Source organism: Halichoerus grypus, chromosome 10 (assembly GCF_964656455.1).
Source record: "Halichoerus grypus chromosome 10, mHalGry1.hap1.1, whole genome shotgun sequence".
NCBI lineage: Eukaryota > Metazoa > Chordata > Mammalia > Carnivora > Phocidae > Halichoerus > Halichoerus grypus.
The window spans coordinates 103,974,862-103,997,632 of record NC_135721.1 but is presented as its reverse complement, the minus strand read 5'-3'; the positions used below and the strand labels follow the sequence as shown (position 1 = coordinate 103,997,632).

The 22,771-nt window shown below is 41.2% G+C and overlaps 2 long non-coding RNA genes across 3 annotated transcripts in view; both read right to left on the bottom strand.

Moving 5' to 3' along the window:
- LOC118546341 (uncharacterized) overlaps positions 1-22,083 on the bottom strand; it is a 107,476-nt gene extending 85,393 nt beyond the window's left edge. For both annotated transcript variants that reach the window (XR_013441949.1, XR_013441950.1), the window contains exon 1: positions 21,899-22,083. This is a non-coding gene — a long non-coding RNA (uncharacterized LOC118546341). The remainder of the gene's footprint in view (positions 1-21,898) is intronic.
- LOC144379258 (uncharacterized) overlaps positions 1-22,771 on the bottom strand; it is a 167,857-nt gene that overhangs the window by 97,173 nt on the left and 47,913 nt on the right. The window lies entirely within an intron of this gene.

Genomic DNA, 22,771 nt, shown 5'->3' with positions numbered 1-22,771 from the left:
CAATTTTTTATTCTCTAATACAAATGAGGAAGCTACCAACATTATCTCAAAATTCAGTGTACAATAACTTGAAGGCCTACACTTGATTCAGGTGGTCTAGAACCTGGAGTGCATTCCATTGCAAATAGTTTTGGTCAATCTGGCATTCTGTGAAATGCAGTAAGGTCCAGAGTGAGTCTGGGATGGGTTCGGGCTTCATTCTGGGTTAGCCTGGCTGAGCCAAGCAGGCTGACTGCTCCCTTGCCCATTTGTGATTTGTTCACATGGTGGGAATTGAATGTCTGTAACAAGCAGTGTTCTAGACGTTATGGGTTCTGCTGTGAACAAAATAGACATTCATGGAGCTCTTTCAAAGGCAAAAAATAATATGTAATGAAGATGGTAGTGGTAGCTCTGGAAAAAAAAAATGAAGGACAGTTGGGGACAAGAGGTTAAGAGGTAGACTGACCAAGGGCAAGTGGAAGAAAACGATGGTCTTCACGCAGAGAAGGGTTTGGCCAGCTGGTAACATGAAGGGTAGATGCAAAGTGCCGGGGAAGGAGTTGGTTAAGTCGACAACTCTTGTCCAGAGGGTATAACTCCACCTGTAGGAGTGTCCCCAGGTCCCCCACCTCCTGCCCTCAGCAAAGGCAACAAGGTCCTGCTTTAAACTGCTGTTGGTATTTGTTTCACTCTCTGAAGTTCCCTGGGTCACCTTTCCTGATGTTTTTGCTTCTCAGATTTGTAACTCCAGGTTGGATGAAAAAAAAGTGAGGTCTATCCTAGAAATTAAGACAGAGGAAGAGATCAAAGCACCTTCAAACTGATTACAACCTAATAAAGAGTTTCCCAAAGTTCACTGATATATACACTGCTGGTAGGACTGGTTCTGTGTGGTCCTCTCTATCCCCCCACCAGGAAAAAAAAAAAAAGACAACATGACTATGACTTGCATAGAAGCCTGCCTTAATTCAAACATGACCTGTCATTTAATTGCAAATATTGACTTTTGGCTCACACAAAGTATATAGAGTGCAGTTTAGGGAGAGCCTGGGAAAAGAGCCTTTTATAATTACTCTGTTCTCTCAGGGAGGAAAAATATTTTTGGTAAGTGTAAGGCAAAAAATTTCCTTGCATTTATTTTGACAATACCTTCTGTTAATGGCAAATTATCCTGGATTTTCATTTACAGTATAAATATAAGGTCTTCTTTTTTTAAAAAAAAAAAATTTAATTTGTAAAGTGAGTACAAGTGACAAGTTCTTGGATTCCTTCTCTCAACCTCTTCTTTTCTTTCCAAGGTTGGAAGTCTTAAAATTATACTTTCCAGATGCCCTTGCTGCTAAGGTTCTGGATATGAATTATATTGTGCCAGTTAGATGCAGTTGCCTGAGTTTTATAAGGCAGAAATAAAGTGGAGGCAGTCTTGCTACAGTAAAGGCAGTTAAAGTAAGCTTTCAAAGATTTGAGTGCACACAAGAGTCAGACTCAGGGCTCTGCTTTTCAGTCGGCAGCCTCACCGGAGTGACACTTAGGGAGGCAGCAACAGTGGAAAATGTGATGACCACATTTCTTTTTTACTTTGACATTGAAACCAAGATCCCACTGATGCCTCTGACTTCCATTCTTCTCACCATTTTGTAAGCACTTATTTCCCTGTATTAAATCACCTTCTGCTTGAAATAACTAGAATGGTTTTGCTTTCCTTCACTGAAGCCTGATGATGTGGCACATGTGACCAAAATTGTGAAGGTGGTAAATACTGGTCTTATGGAGCCATAATCAGAAACACACATTTTCAGAATTTACACACAAAGGAGAAACAAGTGGATTTCAGAAATGTTACAACTGGCGAGGCAAAGTAAAGCTGTGGATGCTGAGGTAAATACTCATTGGTGGATGCTCTGTGACCTCAAATAATCTATCCAGTTTTTCTAATGAAATGTGTTTTCAATTAACTTAATTGTTTTGGAGTTCTTTATCTGACTCACTTTTCCGTTGGCTGAGAAATATCCATGTGGGAGACATTTTTGTGGAGTGTAGGAAAGCGGTTTGTTTCTTTGATTACCTTCATCATGGAGTAAAAACTACGCACTTACTGGAAGTTGCCCCTCCACACACACACACACACACACACACACACTATTTGGCTTGCCATTCCCTTTCATAGCATTTGAACTTCACAGGAAAGCAGTCACCAGGCTCATGGTTTCTTTAATAAACATGAAGAACAATTTTAAAAAGCTGTGGATGAACCATGGACTGGAGAGTCTGTGAGGAGGACAGAACCATGGTAGTGGCTGCTGATCCTGTGAGCTCTTATATACCCAAGAAGTCTGCTAAATTTCTCAGGGGAACTTGGGAAAATCTAGCTGCCTCGGGAGGCCAGAAAGAGAATAAGTAGAGATTTTGGAAATATCTACAAATATCTGCACTGTCAATACAGCAAGCAGAGGGGCCTTTTGAACACTGACCTGGCAAGTCTTGCTCTAGAATTGAGGTGCCCTAGGTTTTAGGGGGATTTCACAAACAGAAATTGCCTCTTCTGGCTGTTCCCTTTTCTTTCACTTTGGTAGTACATCTTTGTTGTTTCTCCTGCCACTATCTACTCTACCAACTTCTGCTTTATCATTCCTAACTCCTCCTTTGGGAACCACTCCCCTGCTATTCCCAGCCCATGTTCACATGGGCTGACTGGCCTGGCCCCTGAAGACTTTTGATAGAACCATTTGGGAAAAGGGAACTCTTTCTGTTGGTATCAATAAACAGGAAGATGTAAGCTTATAACTGCAGGAGGATCTCCATGTGAAGAAAGCCAGCCTGAGAATGAAGCCAACAGGAAGGAAAGATAAACAAAGAAATGGAAAGAGAAAGACAGAAACAGAGACACAGAGAGTTCTTTAAATGCCATATGAGTCCGGAATCCAGTCATACCTGAACTCAGAACTACCCTCCTAGACTTAATTACATGGGCCAGTGAATGTTCTTTAATGCTTAAATCAGTTTGAACTGAGTTTCTGTCACAATCCAAAGCATGCTGACTAAAGCTTTAATTGTTTGTTCTCAATATTAGTACAGTGCTAAGTACAGAGCATGTACTTTTTCTTTCTCCTTTTTTCTATAATTCTAAGTTTTGGACTTCTTCTGACTCTCAGTTTCATCATATAATCATTCAGCAAATATTTATTATGCACCGACCATATGCCAGGCATTGTTCCCAATGGTTTTAGGAAAATTAATAAGGTTTGGACTTGCCATTTAAAAGTTCAGAGTCATCTCAATATGATAAGCTGGTCATTTTTGTTTCACCAAAATTTCAGTTCTCAAAAAAAGAAAAGAGGGAGAGATTCAGCAATCAATTTCAAATGTTTTTAACTCTTACCAATAATTTTACTTTATTGCATATGAACAGTTTGACTTAGTAGCAAAAGTCGCCTTTCCCCAAATTGCTTCCTATTTTCAATGTGGTTACCGCATTTTTTCCCTTAAGTTACTTATTAGGCTTTCTGAGTCTTAGTTTTCTCATCTGTAAAATAGAGGGTGAAATGCAGTGGCTCATCTGATTTCTTCTCAAACTGAAATTCTGGCATTAGCTAACTTTTGTAAATCCCTTTCTTCCGTGGGAGCAATGTCCTACCCTGCCCTGTAGCAGACTTCACCACACATATCTCTCCCACCTCCCAACCCCAGGAAATCAAATGAATTTCTCAGATAACTTCCATTCTTATTCCATTCTTAATACCTATAAGCCATTCTCTATGCAGCAGCCGAATTGATCTTTCCCAACCATAGGTCAAATCAAACCACATCCTCGCAACCCCTACTTAAGATCCAGTGGAATGCTATCACCTTGGAATAAAATTCAAATTCCTTAGGTGTCCCTTGTCTTCCTTTTCCTCTCTCATCTGACCTCCTTTCCTCCTGCCCATTGCTCACTATACTCCAGCCACACTGTCCTGTTTGCTCCCCCTTGAATCTGCCATTCTTGTTTCCCTCTCACAGTCTTTGGTCTTGCAAATCTCTCTTCCTGGAATACTTTCCCCCAGATCAAGGCAATGCTCCCTCACTTTACTTAGGTCTTCACATGTGTCACTCATTCTGTGATTTCCTGACTCCTCTTCCTACCATCCATCTAAAATAACATCCAAATCCACCTCTTCTATTGATTTATTTTCTCTCTAGCTCTTATCACTCCCTGGAATTATAGTAGATCATGTTATGACAATACTATGTTATATAATTAACATTGAATTTAATATAACTTAATGTAAATTATATTAGTATAGAGAGGAGCAAATAGTAGAGGCTCATTTGGTGTTTGTGGAATGAATGAGTAATTCTACTCTAATTCCCAATTAGCCATCTGTTTAGCTCTGAGGCATATATGACAATATCCTGTTGTAAGCATCTTTTGCTCTAATTCATGGACAGTTTTTCTATCCAAGCAAATTTTGAGAAATGTGAAGGTCCCACAAACAGATATCCCTTCTTTTGTGAATTCTCACAGAATGTCACTAGCTAATAGAATTGTAATAATATTCTCATAAGAGACTAGATATTTTATTTTTGAAAGAACAGTTTTTTTTTTTTACATTGTTAAAAGATTCAATTGGGACATGGCAGAATTATAAAACAATCTATATGGGCAGTAGATATAATTCAGTTCACCAGAAGAAACTACAAAACAATGTTCAGATATCAGGGTATAAACCCAGGGATTAAGCCAAACTGAGGCACTCTGCCAATGGGAATTTTTTACCATTTTGTCAAACCCATCCAATTTAACCACTAGAGTCTGGAGATAAAGCTCAGACAAAAGACCACAGTCAGCTGGACAATATGCTCCTGGCTAATCTAGGAAGGAGTTCATGGAAATCATCTGTCTTCATCTGTATTTGGTCCAAATTAAAAGATCAGGGACAGAAATCTGGGTCACAGTCCTGGTGAACAGGATGAAATTTAGAAGATGAAAGGTCAAGAATCCTCCTGCTATCTGTATTTACTAAAAGGTAATAAGAATGCACAAGAATTTTTGTAACAGCACTGTTCCTAAAATGGTGAAACTCCCCATTATCCATCGAAAGTAGAAATGATAAACAAATCACATTACATTCATGCAGTGGATTACTATACAAAATGCAAGAATGAATGATTTACAACTGCATGCAGTAATATTAATACATTCTACAAATATAATGTTGAGAGACAAAAACCAAACAACCAGTCACAAGAGTATATACTAAATGATTCTATATGTAAAGTTCAAAAATAAGCAGAATTAATCTATAGTATAAGATCAGGATAGTGGTTACCCTTGAAGAGTTAGTGACTAAAAGGGGGATGTAAAAGAGATGCTGGTAATGATCTAGTTCTGTTTTTGGGTTCTGGTTACATGGATATGTTAACTTTACCAAAATTCATTTAGCTATACATTTACATGTGCATGTTCCTGTATTTATTCCTATTTCAATAAAAGTTCACTAAAAAAACTTCATGTTTTAAGGAATTCTAAGCCAAGAAAATTAAGAAAGCCTCTTTTGCAAGTACTCACAGATTGATATGCCAACTTTCAAACCCATCAGAAGCATGTGTTGAAAAGAAGTTGAATCTTTAGCTGAATCTCACAAAAAGAACACATTTGAATCTGAAGATGTCGCATATCCTGAGTTTTTCAAAAGAAAATGGCTTGGTTTTCAGGATCCCAAGTTATATATTTTTTAAAAATCTCATACCTTCTCTCCTGGTCATTCACCAAAACATATCAATCAATCAATCAATGTATATTTTTATTATAAAATATATATGTATATTTAACTGAAGAGGAAGAGTATTAGTGGATAGACATCTTTTTTCTCTTCTAGCTCAAGTCATATATTGCTAAGAGTTTTGCATCATAAGTATGGCTCTGGAGTGGGTTAGGAAAAAGAGGGCAGGAAGTGGCTGTCAGAGTGAAATGAGGTAATCACCAAAAAACAGGTAATAGGGCAGTATCTGAGAAAGGTAGTAGTTCAGATATTGTTCTCCTAGCCAGTGTATAACCAGCCTTTAAAGTTTATACACGGGTGACTAGTCTATAAATCTCATTAGCTTGAGACATCTGCCTTTAGTAATGGAAGACAAGGTAATTTGAATTAACCTCATCACTGAGGACAACTAGAAAAAGCTGGGAAATTATATTTTAAAAATTAACAATAGGGACGACTGGGTGGCTCAGTCTGTTAAACATCCGACTTGACTTTGACTCAGGTCATGATCTTAGGGTCATGAGATAGAGCCCGATGTTGGGTTCAGTGCTCAGCGGGGAGTCTGCTTCGGATTCTCTCCCTCTGCTCCTCCCCCCCCATGTGGGTGTGCATGCGCACTCGCTCTCTCTCTTTCTCTAAAATAAATAAATCTTTAAAAAAATTAATAAAAGTCAGCTTGAAAGCATAAAAGAGTAAATAAGATAGCAAGAAATTACCAACCAAATCCAGGGGGAGTTGCAAATCCAGAGACGTGAACCATTATTTTTGCCCATATGGAAAATGCATGTGAGAGCATAAAGGGTTTTTGTCAGTCTCACTGTATCAGGAAGACAAAACTTGGGATCAAAATCCCTCTGCTCTCATACATAGTTTAGCTTTGAATTATCTGGATTGCCCGAATAAATCCCTAACTTGGATTAAGGTGCTCTCAAATTGCTAGTGTTCCAGGCACATGACAGAAAAAAAATGCAATTCCTTTCTAGAGGAAGATAACTTCCACAATTTTTTTTTTCAAATATAATGTCTTATATAAAATGAAATTAGGTAAAAATGAAGACCTTTAAAAAGAAGCATCAAAAACTTCAGACAACAGAAAGAAAACCACAGGGTCTCCCTTATATATGAATATAAGAAACAGACTTGAAAATAACTTTTTGCTTTATTGAAGAAGATAAAAATTAAGATTGAAAAATTTTACAAAGAATTGTAAATTTTTTTAAAAAGGACAAATGAAATTCTAGAACTGAAAGTTACAATAGCCAAAGGAAAAACTAGAGGATGATTATAACAGTAGAATTGATGGAGCTGAAGAAAGAATTTGTGAGCTGGAAAATAGCTTGAAAAAAAAAATAACCCAAATGCAGCATGGGGAGAGTGAACTGATAAATCACACCCATTCACCAAGAGATAGGCTGCTTTGTAGCAAAATCCTCCATGTTACCCCATTCTATGCACCATGCCCTTCTCTACCGTCATCACCGCCAGAACTCTGAACCAATATCCTACCACTCTGTAACTTTTTTCCTCACTGGTGCTATACTGTATGGCAATTTTAATTTGATTTGACTAGTGTGAAAAGATTCAAAGATGACAAACTTGGAAGTGGCTATAGGCTTCATTTCACCTACAGATAATTTATTTGGGGGGCATTTTACAAAGATTTTATTTATTTATTTGAGAGAGAGAGCGGGGAGGGGGGAGGTGGTAAGGGCAGAGCTAGAGAGAGAATCTCAAACAACTTCTACACTGAGCACAGAGCCCAACTCAAAGCTCAATCTCAGGACCCTGAGGACATGACCTGAGCCAAAACCAAGAGTCAAAAGCTCAACCAACTGAGCCACCCAGGTGCCCCCACAGAGCATTTTTTAAATGTTTGAATGTAAATGTCTTTAGACTTATAAAGGTGGAGAACAACACTCCTTCCTTCTACTACTTACTTCTGACACCAAATGTGTGTGTGGTTTTTTTTTCCACACCAAGCAATTCTTCAATTCTCTGCAAACATTGACTGAGCCTCCTACAATTTAACTCAGTTATGACACTAACCACCCAGAGTTAGCACAGACCCCACAGGTTAAGGGCTCAGTTCCAAGACTGCTCTCTACTTCAGATGTCAGTCAAAAGTTTGAGATTGTCACTGTACTTCTGACCAGCCTGCCATAAATTAGAGGTTCTCGCAGCCTCTCTACAGGTTTGATAATTTGCTAGAATGGCTCACAGAATTTAGGAAAGTGCTTCATTTACTATTACCCATTTATTACACAGGATACAACAAAGGAACAACAAAAAGGAAAAGATGCATAGGGTAAGGAATGGGGGAATGGAGCATGGAGCTTCCATGCTCTCTCTGGGCGTGCTACCCCTAGCCAGCACCTTAATGGCTCAGCAACCAGGAAGTTCTCCAAATCCCTTCAGTTAGGATTTTTTATGGGGTTTTCGTTTAGTAGGCATGATTAAGTCATTGGCCATTAATGATTAACCCAACCTCCAGCTCTTCTCCCCTCCCCAGAGTATGGAGGGTGGGGCTGCAAGTTCCAACCTTCTAATCACAGGGTTAGTTCCTTTGGCAACCAGCCCCCATCCCCCCAGAGTCACTTTATTAGCATAAACTCAGGTATGATTAAATGAGCTTATTATGAATAACAAAAGGTGCTCTTCTTATGCCTATCACTAAGAAATGCCAAGAGTTTTAGGAGCTCTGTGCCAACAACCTGGGACAAAGACCAAATATGCATTTTTTATGATATTACAGTATCACAAATGAGCAAATGACCTCCAGTCAACAACCATGGTCCCCCACTACTTTTTGCACACTACACTCATATTTTCTACCTGGAATAGAAGACATTTGAGTTCTCTACCTTTGAATTAATTATTAGGGATCCAAAAATGCTGTCCTTGCCCTCTTGCTTATGAAGGTCAAGAAAGTCTTTTTTGGGGAGCAAAAAGTTACATGGAGGAATATAGACATTTGTGTGACTATTGTCTCCATCTTTTGGTGTTTCCAAGGTACCCGTGTTAATTGGCTTATTGATGTGAGTGTGTGTGTGTTTGTGTGTACCAAGACAAAGTTGAGAAACAGAGAGACAGAGAGAGAAAGAGAAATAATGCTAATGACAGAATTACCAAGCCCAGATCTCAATCCTACTAGGGAAATTATCAGATATAATCCCAACATCCCACCCTTCCAACTAAAACTGTCGTTGGAATAAAAAGCCACTGAGGTAGAACTCCAAACCACGTCTGACTCCAGATTTCATAAGATTTCACTAGAAATCTTACGATACTCAGAAAATGTCAACTCTAAACATGAGCCAAGTTGGTGATGAAAAAGAAAAAAGAAAAAGAAAGAACTCCATGCTAGAAATCTAACCATTCATGAAATTAGCAAGCACCTTGAGGATAGATCATCAGTGTTGCCTTCATAGAGAGCTTCTAGAAAGAAAGACAACAGTCCCTTCATGAGAAATTTAGCTCTTATCCCCTCAACTCTGACTGCAAATGTTCATGTAGGAGCCCAGACAATCTGGTGTGAGAAAATGAGTACCTAATCTCTATGGGGCGTGCTGGTTTAGAGTTAAAAGATTCTGTTACCTCCACCAGTAACTGCAGTATGGCCTGTATAAAACCACTTGCCAACTCGAAGCCTTAGACTTCTCATCTATACAAAGGGTGCAAACCAGGTGATTTTGGTTCTAAAGGTTGCTTTCAGTTCTAAAACCCCACTTTCTAAAATGCAACATTCTATTTCTTAACCTAGGTAGTGGTTACACAAGTATTTGCTTTTAATGATTCTTTAAGCTGAACGTACATGTTTCATACAACTTTCTAAACAAGTAATGTTTGAAAATGTGTTGAGAAGGGAAAAAATCCTATCAGAGGAAGCCAGTCTAGTACCATTCTTGAATTCATAAAAGTAGGTGTGAAAATTGAATGTCGGAGGCAAAAAGCCAAGAGCAGATTGAAGCTTGTAAAACTCCTGAGGCTTCAAACCATTTCAGTGATAAGATAGAATCGAAGAAAATGGAATGAATGGGAATTTGCAGGGCATGTAGGACTGTTATGAGCTCATAAAAGTCCCCACAATGATCCTCGAGGAAATTGAAATCCAAGGGTTGTTACTTAACAGTTACATTTCCTCTTAACCAAATGTGACCACGGACATATATTGAATAGCCTAGGAAACAATTTTCTTTCAGTTTACAATAAGGAGCATCTTAACATGCTCAAAATGGCTTGGTTATAAAACTTTTTTCTTTATAGCATTTATTTCTTTTGCTAAGTCCTGTGCTGAGTAGATAGGTCTGCTCTCAAGGAGCTTGCAGACTTAGAAGCCTCTATGTCATTTAGAATAAACTCCAAACTCCTTACTCCTCTCTGACCTTGTCAAAGAACACGTCTCCACTGTCCCCCACTGACCTTCTGTCTTTGCTTCAGCAAGCTCCCACCTCAGGGCCTTTGCACTTGCTCTACCCTCTACCAGACAGTTCCTTACCCCCATTGTTACCTGGCTAGTTCCTTACTATTCAGGTTTCAACTCAAATATCAGAGATGCTTCCCCTGACCTTCCAATTAAAAAACATAATGTCCTTCCTCTCCTTCTCTTCAGTCATTCTCTATCACATTTCTCAAAGTAATGGTCTTCCAAATACTCAATATTTGTAAGTATTAGTTTTTTAAAAAAAATTATTTCTAGTCTTTCTTCTCCTAATATAAAGAAAGTTCCATGAGAGCAAAGGCTCTATCTGCCTTGTCCACCACTATGCCCCAGTGGCTGGATCAGTGCCTGGCATACAACAGTTGCACATTAAGCATTTTTTAAATGTTATCATTATTTACAAATAAATGAATAATATGAGGCAAAAAAAGAGCTTTACAAAACGATTTTTAAGGTTCTGTTTAGTCTTAAGATTTACATGCTCCTAAATGCTATCAAAGAGATAAAAAAAAACTCAGGAAGTTGTAATATAAAGAAAGGTGAAATGAATCCTGAGTACATTTATGTCATCTACATTGGTTGGGGTGATAGAGGGATTCACAGAAGGTGCCATTAGTGGGATAGGGAAAGTCGTACATAATTCTTCAAGATAGAAAATGAAAAAGATATTCCAGGTCAAGTGAACATCTTGAACAAAGGCATGAAGAAATAAAAATACTCAAAATGTTGCTAGAGCAGAAGATGAATGGAAAGGAAGAGTACTTTGAGCAATAGTCATGGAAGGCTTTCAACTTCATTCTGGAGGTGACAGGGATTAGGAAAGTAAGATGACTTCACTCATCCTATAGAACTATTAGTCTGACAGCAGTATGATGAATGGGTCTCTGTATGAGCATGAATGAACACTTTGAAGTTGTGGCCAAAATTCTGTGCATGTCTATGTGTGTGAATGTGGTATTTGGACATTTTACTGGGGAGAGAGAATTCGTAGCTTTCATCAAGGTTCAACATAAAAGAAATAAAAAATAAAGCAATAAAATATAAACACTGATGTAGAGGGAAAGTAAGAAGTACCCATCCTGAAGATAAAGGGATGATCCATCAGAAGAAATAATTCCTTTTTTTTTTAAAGTTTTTTTTTATTATTTATTCATTGGAGACACAGAAATACAGAGAGAGAGAGAGAGAGAGAGAGAGAGCATGAGCAGGGGGCGAGGCAGAGGGAGAGGGAGAAGCAGGCTCCCCGCTGAGCCAGAAGTCCAATATGGGGCTCAATCCCAGGACCCTGGGATCATGACCTGAGCCGAAGGCAGACGCTTAACCGTCTGAGTCACCCAGGCGCCCCGAAATAATTGCTTTTTTTTTTTTAAAAAAAAGGTAATCTCAATGAGTAGTATAAGCCCCCTTTAATTGAGTCTTGATACTTTTGGGAAATGCTCAATCATACATATTATAAACATTCAGGTAGACTAAACATTTCTAGAAGATAGGAGAAAGTCAATTTTTTATTGATAATATAGGAATAGACCACCTTATATAAGACAGTCTTGCTTAAAGATAGGAAAGAGAGGCAAATTCAGGTCTTAACAACCTAAGATAAGAGAGAAAAAGAAAAAAGTATGATTCATACTCAGGTATGTTCTATGTGATTCTTGCCTCTGCCTCAACGATCCGTTCTGTAGTAGATGCTCCCCGTGCTAAACAGTTCCTCCCAAACCCCCTTACCGATGAAGGGTCAATTCTTTGGTCATCCTCAAGCCAGTTCTCTGGTGATACAATTGGCAAAACTGCTTAAAGTGTAAAATTATCAGAGTTAATCCATCTGTTCTAAGTTATTATAATACTATTATAGTGAGGAAGAAACGGCCCCAAAGTAGAGAATAGCAGGATATTATTAATGGTAAAGATGAGAGAGAAGAATTCAGAAGAGAAGTTGACCAACAGGAAAACTTGATGCAAATCAAGCCAATGGTCATCTCTCCATGGAGACCAAACTGGGGAAACACTGAAGTCAAATAAGGACACTGGCAAGAGAAGGCAACAGGCATTGGAGTCAGATGGCCTCATCCTTGAAGAAGCTATGCACATCCCTTTGAAGAGGAGGAAGTTGGATTACAGGAATTGGCTCCAGTTCAGTAGGAAGAAGTTGCAGGAGCCAGGAGGCTGAAAGATGTCTGCCATCTGGAGAAACTGGGGGAAGGAGAATTGGAAGCCATGCAGATCAGGGGTGGGGAAATGAGAAGAAAGACAGGCTATTTGGCAGGGATACTTGGGTGGGGTCAGATGCCCCACAGTGCTCTAATTCTGGGATGCAGTTTGCACAGTCTTGACATCCAGTAGAGTCAGCAGTAAGAGAAAATCCTTTCGTTTCCAAATTCTGATAAATCTATATTTTGAAATGACATTTAGGAAAACTGTCTTTAAATATGTAAATGTAGTGTTTCACTGTGATCTTCCAAAAAAAAAAAGTACCAAATCTCAAAAGTCATTAATAGCAATTCTAAAAAGTACAGTAAATTTATGATCTTTTTTAAAGATAAAGGAAATGATACCAGATCTCTCTGGATATAGAATTTCTTCTTGGAGAAGCAAAATCCAGTGGAAGTCATTGAAACTCTGGCAGGGCTAAGAGAAAAGTTAAGGTTGGGGTGGTTACAGGCTTGGCTCTTGAATGCAAATACATGAGATCAGAACTCAGCTCCACCATTTACAAATTGTGTGTTCTTGGGCAAGTTCATAAACCCTGTATTCCTCAATTTCTTCCACCTTACAATGGGAGTAATACTCATATCAAAGAGTTATTATAAGGATTATAATTCAAAATAATGCATGTAAGTTGTTTAGCACAGCTCCTGGTATATTTTGAGAGGCAAATAATTATCCATCATCCCTATCATCACTATTATTAGTTAATTAGAGAGGGCTTCCAGAATTATTAATGGACAATGTCAATTAGGATTGGAGTCTTCTGTTTTCTACTGAATTGCTGTATGAATTCCACAAAACGATTCAGCTATAAAAGGGGAACAAGATCTATGTCCAGACTGAATCTCAAGAATTTAGATCATAGACATTGTTATTATTAACAGTGAATTTTCACATAGGGGTGTTGTGTTCCTTGTGTCAACTCTACAATGAACTCACTGTGATGCTAAATAAGCCACACATCTGTATAGGTTTCTGTTTTTTCATCAGTAAATACAATTGAACTACACAATCTCCAAGGTTCATTTGAATTCTAACAGTCTGATTCTGCAACTACTATTTCAAACGCAGCACTTGTGAGCTAAAACCACCATAACTGGCTGTATAGGTCTACACTCATGGGTAATGAAAATGCAGTGTGTATGTGACCTTCCACAATCAAGAGGTGGGTTGCCCTCCTCAGCCCAGCCTGCTTGCTCAGAATAGCCATTTTGTTTTGCCCTTGGTTAGCTGCCTCTCTGGTAATTTTCTGCAGCAAGCTCCATCCTTATCCCAGCCAGCAAGAGGAAAATGAATTTGCCCAGGAGTCCCAGGCATCTCTTCGGATGATGCAGGGAGAGAACAGGCTAGGCATTTCACTGTTAATTATCAGCAGCCTGGCTGCTGTAGCCCCTTGCTGTGCCAATTTGAGAGATGAGACTCTTTACACTGCTTATTAGGCTCAGCTAAATAAATATTACCCGGCATTAGTGTTGTCAAAGATACAGTCTGAATTCAGCTCCCTGGAGTGGTTGTTGGTACCCAAGTTTTCACCATTACATTTTCTTCCTGGCCCTCCGTTACCACACCACTATTAATCTTTCTCTCTTCCCTGGACATTCAACTGGATTCTCAGGGAGTTGAAATATAATATCACTGATTTAGTTGCTTCCTTATGGTTATCAAACACCTATGCTGTTAGACTTAAGGCCTTAGTATTAATTACCTCTATTTCCTGTCCCAACAGACTAAATTTCTCAGCCATGTGTTCTTGAGTTAGAGTAACCTTGCCCCCACCCACCAACAGCTCAGAAATGAGTGTAGATAGATTTAAGCCCCCTGGCTGCAATGATTGGGATGGGAAAACAGAAACTTGACCTTAATCAGGACAATCATAGCCCAAAAGACTTAATTCTAGGACTTGTTTAAGCTATTTGAAAAACACACCCTCTCTTCTTAGATGGATGTTGAACCTAGAGAATAGAACCCTAAGGAGCTGCTATGCTATTTTGTAATCATAAAGGTGGAAACTACCAAGAATGAAGCTAACACATAGTGAGTGGTGCAAAGAAATAGAGAAAAGAGACTCATACTTGTCAAACCATTTAAAAGCCTGGATCAAGCTTTACCTGAAGCCACCCCAATCTTTGGACATTTCAGTTCTGAATCATTATGCCCCCTTTATTATTTAAGTTTGAGTGGGGAATTCTAATACTTTCATTTCAATTCTAACAAATAAATTACAAATATATCTATTTGTTATATGTGGTCTCCCTTATGTGTCTATACGTATTAAGTGCAGGTAGAGCCCTGCCCATCTCCTTTCAGATCTTACCATTGTAATGCTCTTCTACCTGAATTCCTACTCCTGGGCTTACTGTAGTGCTTCTGCCTTAGTACAAGACAGACCAAAAATGCTGGGTAATTAACACCATTCTGAGGCAGCCCTCAACCAATGAGTGGGAGGGGTTGGTAGGGTAAATACCCTAGTTGCCTTGCTCCCTTGGGATAGTTAAGATACATGTTTCATATGTGCTTTCAGAGTTCCCAGCAGGACTGAGCCTAATTTGTTTGCAAATGCACCCTGCATTGGCTGCCTTCCTTTCCCTGTCTCACTTCCTCACTTCTCTATGGGCTTGTTGGCATCACCTTCCAACTAAATTACTTGCACTTGGGTCCTTGCAAGCCAAGACACTGTTTAGCAGAGAAGCAAACTAAAGCTACACTGGTCCACAGAAATTTATAAAAAGTAACATCTACTTATAACTTTAAAAATGCACCCCAAGAGTTGTTTGGCTTACACAATTTTCATCTTTCCACTCCCAAGTAGACTGATATATACACAGACCATTTTGACATAGACTCAGTCTAGAAAGAAGCTATGAATTCAAAATCCAGTAAGTCGATGCATTTTTTTTCCCTGTCAGTGCCAGCCAAACAGAAGGTGACGTACTAGATGGAAGATTTCAGAGAGAAAGAGAAGTAAAAGCATGAACAGCCAAGGTGCAGAGGATACTCATTAATCCTCTAGCAGTGGCCATGAGCTGTCTAGATTCTTCATTGGAAGAATCATGATCACCTAGATTATTAATTTGGTGGTGCTAAAAGATAAGCAACACAGATATGTTTCGTTTCTGGATATACTCCTCTCTCCCTGCATCGTCTCTCTTCCAGTTCCTAAACCTTCCATGCTAAGAAAAACATCACCAGGCACGGGGCTTTGCCAAAAACATGCATTTGCACTCCAAATGGTACCTGTCAGATGAAAAAAGCACTTTTAAATAGTGTACTTGCTGCCTAGTCTCACTAATGGGATGTTGTCTATTATTTACATGAAAAGTGTTAGAATGCAGGCTTCTTTGTTTTATTTTTATTTGGGGTATTTTAAACAAAACATTCACTTTAATGCCAATGGGAAAAGGTCCACTTCTCTTTTTTGTTCTTTTCCAGCTTCCAATACTAAATTCTTGCCAAAGAGCACATATGGCCAACAGGGCTCATGCTGAGCCCAGTGTAATTCCATTTCACTCCTGTGAGAAAGTACCATCATGGGATAAAGGAGTCAGCACCTTCCAGGTAACATCGTACAACCTCTTTATTTCACCAATAAGGAGAGGGAAGGCATGAAAGTCTTAGATGACAAAGCTGGACAGGACTTTAACAGCTAATTCACTCCTGTCACAGGTAAGGAAACTGAGGCACAGATCAGTGAAATGATTCACTAAGACTTCATAGTTAGTTAAGGACAAAATTGGGGCTAGAACTAAGGAATCTTGATTCCATAACTGCACCTCCATCAGACCACTCTCATTAATTTTGGTTTAATGGAATTTTTGTTTCACCTGCATGCTTGTTTTATCTTAAGCTCATGTTTCTCTCCTATAACCTATTCTGGATGTGGTATGGGATTTTTCTTCTTAGAGAATGTGAAATTATACCACTGCATTTAGTGGCCTTGCCTAAAGAGTCACACTGGGGAGGAACCCTCCCACACAGTGAGTTTTGTCATGGGATGTCACAAGAAAAAGTCACATGACCTTTCCTTCTCCCTTCAGAAACAGCCTGAAAAGTCAGATTATACTGCAGATCCAACCTTAGTCCATTTGGTTTGATGTTTTCCCTAATCCCAAACCATTTCCTGGGCCTGAGCCCAGGTACTGGTGTGGCCAGGAAAATGCCAGAAGCCATATGGACTCCCCAGGCCACCTCCTGGATGAGGTTGATGGCACATACCTAGGAACCAACTCACTCCAAGAGATAGAACAGATGGTATTCCAGATATGAATATGTAAAATTTAGACTGCTAAGGTTGTTAAATAAGTATGTGTTTTTAGGTGGATTCATGAAAATCAAGAATTTTATAACTGAAATGAAAGCCAAGCAAAGGAAACCACAAGGCACTTTCCAAGCTGTGCATTATTTCATATTCGTTGGTGTTGGCCTCCATAGCATGCTGCAACCTCCAGAGAAACCACTGGAAAATAACCAGGAGGAGAGAAGTCAAAGCTGCAACAAAGGACCTCAACTTCAGATTTCCATGCTGTGAGACCCCAGAAAGGCCAGTCATGGCAGAACAAGAAGTGAGCTGAATTTATCCTTGGCTTTACCATCTCTTTCTATGGCCCTTTCCTGAGAAGTCAACCCTGAGTATCCCATCCCCAACTCAAAGTACTTACGCTTCAATCTGGCTGCCCAGGAACAAGGCCTGAGGGGCACAGCAGTAGTACAGTCATTCAATCAGTGGAACAGGATAAGTTCTAGATGGACTTCCAGAAATCTCCAACACAAACAGTACCCAGCAATAATACTGTCTTGTATGTGCAGTTATTTCCAGTTCACAAAACACTTTCATACTTATGATCTCCTTTGACTGGATCTTTATAACAACCCCATGAGATAAATTGAGCATGAATTCTTACCCTCATTTTAGAGATGAGGAAATAGAGGCTCAGAGAGGTTAGATGACCCCTCGGGGATGCACAGAAGGTAAATGGTGCCACTGGGACTTGAACCTAAAACTTTTTGATTCTATGTCTAGTGATGCATCTGATTTGGCATTTGCCAATGAATCAACAGCCAAAAGAGCCTTCACTGGGGAAGAATTCCAACTGCTGCGAGAACAGCCTAATCCATGGATTAACTGCTTTAATGAGTTAGAACATCAGGGGGTGGAATAAAGTGATATTCCCATTTTCTGGAAACATTCCAAAGACAGAAACTGGATTCTTATTATGCATCATTGATAAGAGTGCTTCACCTTGCGGCACCTGGGTGGCTCAGTCGTTAAGCGTCTGCCTTCGGCTCAGGTCATGATCCCAGGGTCCTGGGATCGAGCTCCGCATCGGGCTGCCCCCTCAGTGGGAGCCTGCTTCTCCCTCTCCCACTCCCCCTGCTTGTGTTCCCTCTCTTGCTGTGTCTCCCTCTGTCAAATAAATAAATAAAATCTTTAAAAAAAAAAAAAAGAGTGCTTCACTCTCCTTGTACCCATGACCTTTTGCTATTCCTCCAACTAGAGGCAGAATACATTTCCCTGCTTCACTCATGATGGATGTGGCAATGTGATTTGCTTTACCCAATGAAATGTTAGCAATCATGATGTAAGCAAAGACTCAAAATGAACTTGCTTAGTTGGGTTTGCCCTCTTGTATTCCTATTACCTGCCCAATGTAGCTCGCTAAGCCAAGGGAAAAAAACAAACAAACAAACAAAAAACATATGTGCGGATATAGGCCCAATCTGCAACTTTAAGCTGAGCCCATCTGAAGCTGAAGTGAAGTTATCTTCACTCCCTGTTTTTTTCCAGGCAGCGAATCACCACCTCTTCTTAAGTCTTAGATTGGCAAGAGTTTCAATAACGGGATTGGTATCATCATAGGATTATGAAAAGCTATTATTAAGGACCCAAATGGTACTAAAAACAAGGTAGGTAAAGTTATACTCACAAAAAAAGAGCACCATAGAAGCCAAATAATTATTTAATGAGTGATTGAAAACTTTGGGCATTTGAAGGCTATTTTATAATTAGCATGTTAGAGAAAACGCATTGCCATTAGACAATATTTCCCCTGTGCCTCTTTACATAGTGACCTGGTGCTCGATGTGCTAGGAAGACAGACCACCCATCCCCTAGTGGCTTATTGACTAAAGCAGACAACACAGAGGCAGGCAATTGGTAGAAAACATTGTATAGGTAACAGATAAATAGATAAATCAAGGGCAAGTTTAGATATTTTATTTGGTCTGATTCTACCATGTTAACTTTGTTGGATGCATTCATAATCTCCAAAGCCCCAGAAAACCCAATTCTTCTGTCTCTTTAGAAACCTGTGGCAGGCTTCCATCTATAGAAAGTTATATGCTTTTCTAGGTGTTTAAGAAGTTCAAATCCCCTAGTTCTTTCATCAGCTTTTCCAAGCTGGGGTGGTTGGGGAGGGGTGGTTATCAATACCAGCCCACTGATGGAAGGACGTGGCTATTCATCAGTTGTCTGAGGACAGTTTCCAGGAGATGCTGGAAAAAGTATGCCTCACACCTGGCCAGCACTCAACAATATTTGCCAAATGAAAGGAGCGAAGAAGACAGGAACTAGCTTGCCCTACCCAGCCTTCCATCCTTCCACACTGTTTCATCTCAGTTTGATCAAAAGTCATCCATTTGTCTGCTCCCTCCAACTCCCACTGGTTCCAGCCATGTGATTCAGCCATCACAAATCTCCAAATTTGTTCACTGATCACATTTCCCCCCTAGTCCCTGGCACAGTGCTTGTTTCAGATTTGATTTTTTTTTTTTTTTTAAGATTTTCTTTATTTGAGAGAGAGCGAGAGAGAAAGCACAAGCAGGGGAGAAGGACAGCAGGAGAGGGAGAAGTAGACTCCATGCTGAGCAGGGAGCCCAACGACGATGACGTGGGGCTTGATCCCAGGACCCTGGTTTCATGACCTGAGCCAAAGGCAGAAGTTTAACTGACTGAGCCCCCCAGGTGCCCCCAGACGTGACTCTTGATACCTGCAGATTTTCCTTTTAGCTCTCAACCCCATTTTTATGTGCCCCAGAACACTGTATTTTGTACACGGTCTCCATCCTGGCTGTCACTTCAGAAGGATGGACCTTAATTCTCAGTTTCTTTTTTAATATTCTTTCTAACAGCATCATGATGGGTACTGAAGTACCCAGTGTTATACTGCTTACAAAACACTCTATTGCACACTAACTCATCTGACCTCACCACAGTGCTCTCAGTACAACCCCACCTGTTCAAATGAGTACTTGGAATACAAAGAGGGTCACAGAGTTGGTATACAGAGCAACCAAGATGAAAACCCAGTTTTCCTGTCTTCAACTCTGGAAAATATTTCTTTGGATTATGCTATTTCAAAAAGTACTATCCCTGCTGAAAGTCTCGGACATCCTTTATAATATTCAAACTTAGAAGAGAAAAAAACAATAATTGCTAAGAACAGGAATGAGGTATTATGGTTCAAAAAATGGCCACAATAAGACCGATCCACTTAGAATGCTTGTATTTGCCCAAATGACTGTCAGCAATATTCCAACACATTAATACAGATCTTATGATTCTGGGTTCAGTTAACAGGACTCACTCTTCCCAGAATAACTCCAGCCTTAGTGGGTAGGATGAACTTCAGTACAAAAGCCCTGAACACTATAAACCTCAACTTCCAGCCATGCTTTCAAAGGTGATTAAAGAAATGTCAGGGGAGACCAAAGGTTGGCATCATATCGTGAACCACTCAACATCTACTGGAACTTACTACCTTTATGAATATTTACATGACAGAGTAATGGAACATTTGGAGGACCCTAAAAACTGCATCTTGAGAAGGTATCCAGCTTGCCCAGTGGCCATTGTCCAATCTGATTCCACTTTGAGATCATTTCCAATAACCAGCATGAGATGGTAGAAAAGTTCTAGGTCCAGAGGAGGTGTCAAGGGTTCGGCTACTGGTTGTTACACTGACTTCGTGAAGTTGAGCAAATTCCTTGGCCTATCCCAACCTCATTCTTTCCACAAATATTAATTGAGCACCTACAAAGGTCCAGGCACTGGGAATTAGAACAGCCCACAAGACAAAGTTCTTGTCCTCAAGGAACTTACACGCTAGGGGAAATGCATGATAAATAAGTAAACATATAAGGAGCATAAGAAAACAGTAAGTAGATTTGCAGAGATAGAGAGGAGAGGTGCTATGGATAGGATGCTATTTTGGATAGACGGTCTAGAAAAAGGGGGAAGAGAATTCCAGGTGAAGGGGATAGCATGTGGGAATGCCCTCAAGTAGGGGGATCCTGGTGTGTTCAGAGAACAGAGAGAAAGCCAGTGTGGCTGGAGCAGACAGGGGAAGGGAAAAGAGTGGAAAGGGAGGAGGTGAGAGGTAACCGCCATCATGGAGGGTCTTTTAGGCTTGGTAATAACTTGGGATGGGAAGACATTGGTGGGATCTGAGCAGGTGACATTATGATCCAACTTAGTTTCCAGGAGCATAATTTTGGCTGCTGTATGAAGGCAAGCCAGGCTTTTCCTCGCCAGGAAGCAAACTGGTAGGGACTAGAGAAACAAAGTGGGCTTCCCACTGCCTCTGTATGAGCTGACTGAGCCGGTCACTGTGCGTCCTGGTGAGGCACATCTAGACCTGTGATAGGTCTTTCCATCCCAGAGGCCCGGAGCAGTGCCATTCCCCTGCCATTAGCCTACTAGTGACTAGGGAAGGACAGATTCCAGCCGTAGCAGCAGAGCCTGCAAAACCTGGTGACCCCACCCATAGCCCCGAAGTTAGGGTGGATTTTCAGAGTTGGACCCTTTAAGTGATTTCAGACAGAAATGACGCTATTTGCTGCTTTTCACTTCCATCCCATCACCAGACTTTCTTCCCAAAAAGTCATCTGGTAAATCCAGTAGGGTTAAGGCACTTGGCCTTGGCCCAGCAGAGTGATTATTCTGTGGATGCTCAAGACTTTCAGATCTTATTTCCTTTTCTGGGTCACCTGCTTGATGTGAATTCATCCAAATACACCAGTTTGATATTTTTAGTTATACATTATAACTGCATTTCTACTCTCCCGCAGAAATTCGAGCTAAGGGTTGGGGCAGAGCCCCCCGCGCTTGAGACTTAGAGACTGGCAAGGCCCCTCGCCTCCCAGCCCTCCTTCTGGAGCCAGCCCTCCGCACCGCCGCCGCGCTGAGCGACTTCGAGAACCCTGAGTCATTTTACCATTTCTGTTTCCCCCCCTTTCTCCGGGCAACTTTCCCGATACAAAGGAACACTGCAGCTCTGCGAGCGCCTCCCTCCAGCAGAGCGGGCACCCGCACCCCCTTGGCCTCGCTCCAGCAGCCGCGGAAGGTCGGGGAGCCAGCTCCCCCCGGGCGAGCAGAAGGCGAGGGCGCGGGAGGCGAGGCGCGAGCGGGCCGGGGAAGGAGGGACACGGCGAGGGGCGAGGGCGTGGGCGGGCGGGCTCCGGCGGGCAGTGCCGCAGTGAGTTGGGTGGCGGTGACTCGTTCGCGGGTGCAGGCAGGGAGGAGGGGTTCCTGACTCACTGCGGCACAGGCGGGGCTGGCGCGGGCCCAGGCTGGGGCTGGGCCTCCCCCGCGCCCCTGCAATCTGCTTCAGGGGTCCTCCTGTGGGCTTTCCGAACAGCCTGTGCTCCTTTCCGCGGGAGCCCTCGGGGCACCGTATTGTCACCATACAGTCACTGTTTGTTTATTTCCACATCTGCCCCAGGAGACTCCGTTAGGGCAGAGCTTTCTAATCCACCCCCTGATGGGGACTGGGGGGCCCTCGCACTTGGCCCAGTGCCTGGCACGTCATCACGACTTGGGGGATCAGTAAACAGCAGTGGAAGGAAGGGAGAAGGAGTGGGGAGGAGGGAGATAGGGCCCGAGAGGAGAACAGAAGAACAGAAACGGAAGGAGACTCGAGCCTCCATTTCTGCAGAAGTGCCAAACATCCCCGTGTGCTACAGGAATTAAAGCCGTGGGTATACGTGGGATTTGGCTTAGCTGCCCCTCACATATTTGGGCATCATCCCCAGTGTTTTTGCTCCTAGAATGACAGTGATGGTGGTCAGGAGGGAAGAAAGGACAAGGAGGGAAGGAGTTGTCTCACCCTTAAAAATGGCCAGGGTCATAAACACTCCATTGGCCCCAAGCCAGCAGTTGTCCCCAAAAGCAAAGCAGGTTGGTGGCCCCTCCCTTCTTTATCATCACAACCTCGGAATTTGCAGAGCCTGGAGGATTCTCGAACAGCATCCCATTTTACAGGGCGGGGGGGCTCCGTCATATGCCCAAGTAGAGGAAGACAAGACAGGAATGGATGTGTTGGGGCTTGGATTTCCAATCCATTACCTTGCCTACTGCACCCCACTGCCTCTCCCTGAGCATTCTCCACTCCCGGTTTCTCTAAGATAATAG